The sequence below is a fragment of the Rousettus aegyptiacus genome, unplaced genomic scaffold, assembly GCF_014176215.1.
Source record: "Rousettus aegyptiacus isolate mRouAeg1 unplaced genomic scaffold, mRouAeg1.p scaffold_m13_p_4, whole genome shotgun sequence".
NCBI lineage: Eukaryota > Metazoa > Chordata > Mammalia > Chiroptera > Pteropodidae > Rousettus > Rousettus aegyptiacus.
In genome coordinates this window covers 147,025,512-147,028,328 of record NW_023416307.1, presented here as the reverse complement: position 1 = coordinate 147,028,328, position 2,817 = coordinate 147,025,512, and the positions used below count along the sequence as shown (strand labels likewise).

Sequence of the window (2,817 nt, the reverse complement as noted above, 5' to 3'; positions counted from 1 at the left end):
TGTCTTTATACTTAAAGTGAGCCTCTGGTAGACAACACATAATTGGGTCTTGTTTATTGATCCATCTTGGCAGTCTCTGTGTTTCATTGTCCCTACTATATCTGTTAGTTATTTTCAGCATTTTTTTTTTTTATCTTTAAGGGTATCTCGGGTTTCTTGAACATTTGCAATTCCCTGTCAAATTTAGGACCGCTTTGTCAATTTTCACCAAAATACTGCCTGAGATTTTGACTTTGAATGTAATTGAAAATATAGGGCGAATTCATGGTTTTCTAATATTGAGTTATCTAAGCAGTGACTATGGTATGTCCCTTCAATTATTGAGGTCTTCTTTACTATCTCAGTAATGTTTTATACATTTCTTTTTTACTTCTTTTTATTTTTTGACAACTTTGTCATTTTATGCATTTTTGTGTAATTTTCTTGCAAGTCTTTTTGTTAGATTTATGCGTAGATGTTTAATGTATTTGGCTTTTTAAAATCGCGTTTTAAAATGTTATTTTCTAATTGTTTATTGACAGTTTCTAGAAAAACTACTTTTTGTGTTTTATTAATTCATTTTAAAATTCTAATTAATTACTAGATTTTCTGGTACACATAGTACATGTTAGTATGGTTTATTTTCCTTCTTTCTGAGTCTTACGCATTTTATTTCTTTGTCTTGATTTTTTTTTCATGATCTAAGATCTCACAATGTTATGAAAAGTGATCTCTTTTTCAATTGCAGTGGAACTGAGAAATGTTTTAAGATCTTCTACTGCGATTGTAGATAAGTTCATTTCTCTCATAAATGTTATGTTTTTCTTCATATAACTTGAGACTACAAATTTAGGTTTTCTATGTGTTTCCAATGAATTTAAATTTTTTTATGAAATATGCTGAGATGACTGACAACCACTTCCCCACTACTCTATGGCTGCAGACCTACATTGGGAAAGGAAAACAGATTTAAACTGAATGACTTGGACACTTAGGCTCTCTCTCATTCTCTGTGTTTGAGAGGAGACCATGTTTCTGTCTGTGGGGTGTTATTCCTTCTCTAAGAAATTTTCCTTTTGTCTCTAACTCTGGCGTGCACTTGAATTCTTTCCTGAGTGCAGCCAAGGACACCCCTCCTCCACGTGTAGGGCTTGGGTCCCCACTTTGGGGGTTTCGCCCCATCCTACATCATTTGTACAGGACAGTCTCTTAAAGCCCCTGCTTGGGTAGTCAGGCTGGGTGCTGTATGGAGCAGGAACAGTGTTGCACTGGCAGGCTCGGTTTTCGTGGCCAGGCATACAGCTGAATATCATGACACAAATGCCCCAAATGTCCAAATGAGGACTGGTTTTTTTTGTTTGTTTATTTGTTTTTTTCCCTGAGGCATCAACATTCCTAGCTTTTTTAGTCATTTTTCACTTTCCTTCTAGGAGATCTGTCTTTTTTTCATTTTCAGAAAAATGCTAAGTCTGTGGGAGGTGATGGTAGGGGGTGATGGGTTGCTGACTAATGGAGTGCACTTTGTAGAAAGCCTGCACCTATAATCTCTGTTGTAGCCCTGCTGGACCTGCCATGTTTAAGTCCAGAGCTCCTCTAAAATTTCTGCAACAGAGATAGTCCCATCTCTTGGGCCAGTTCCTCCTAACTCATTGCAAGTTGTGTTTATTTTACCTATTATGTCTGTCAACACTCTAACTCTTTTTAATCTTTAAATATTTTGTTGTAATTCCTTACACATTGGTGGCCTCTCCTGCATCCTCTCTTAGCTAATATTGTTTATGCTTTAGCTTATTTCTGTACTTTTATTTCAGTGGGGACTCAGGACAAAGGGGGACAATGTGCATGCTCTGCTCTCTTGACCCTCAAGTCTTTGCAATATGTTTCCATTAATCAAATTGTGAAGTGAATCCTTAATACTGTTGCATGAAGTGAAGCTCTTTATTCCTATGCCCAATCCTCATTTTAATGTTCTTAGGCTAAATGTGTACCCACACCTCTCGTTTAGAGCCTTCAGTCCCACCTTGGCATTTTACACGGAGAACAGTAGCCCTTAACAGATATATCTGATTCTATCTCCATCAAATTGTATATAGTCAAGCCTCCTGATAATTGTTTTACAATATTGTCAAATAAATCCTTCATGGGGTTCATTGGGCCTTCAGGAGAGTGTTCTGGGAAGTGTGATAGAATGGCTTCAAAGAGCTCATCAAGCTCCATACTTCAAAACTATGCATGTTGCCAAATGGAAAGAAGGGGATGGAAGGGACTAGAAGGGACGGAAGGGCAGAGAAGGGGAGGGGCAAGAGAAGAGGAAGGAGAAAGATAGCACTATGGCCTTTGAGTAGGAGAAGCCTGGGAACCCAATGTTGATTCTGACATTTTTCTAGGCCAATAACTCCAAGAGATTTTTATTTCCCCATCTCTGTTAAAAAGTTATGATACCAGTCTATGGCCATGCTACCATGAACAAGCCCGATCTCATCTGATCTTGGAAGCTAAGAAGGGTCAGGCCTGATTAGTACTTGGTTGGGAAACCACCTAGGAAGACCAGGTGCTGTAGGTGTTAAAAAATGAAAAAAAAAATAATAATAAGGGATTGTAAACTAACAAGGTCCTTGCAATTTGTGTGGTCAACCAAGGGTTGCCTTGCCTAAAAAAAAAAAAAAAAAAAGTTACGATACCAAATCTATTCAGTGCAAGTGAAATTTCTGTAAAAATCATGAAGAAAACAGTGCCTTTAACAGTCAAACAGAGGCATCTGGACATTTGAGATTTATCCTCATGTCTATAATCGCTTCTAACTAGGGTTGAAAGACTTTGTGGCAAATCTTGCTTTAA

General features: G+C 37.6%; 1 pseudogene; it reads left to right on the top strand.

The window, feature by feature from the left end:
• Nucleotides 1-2,423: 2,423 nt before the first annotated feature.
• LOC118602589 lies at nucleotides 2,424-2,542 on the top strand (annotated as a pseudogene).
• The last annotated feature ends 275 nt before the right edge of the window (nucleotides 2,543-2,817 follow it).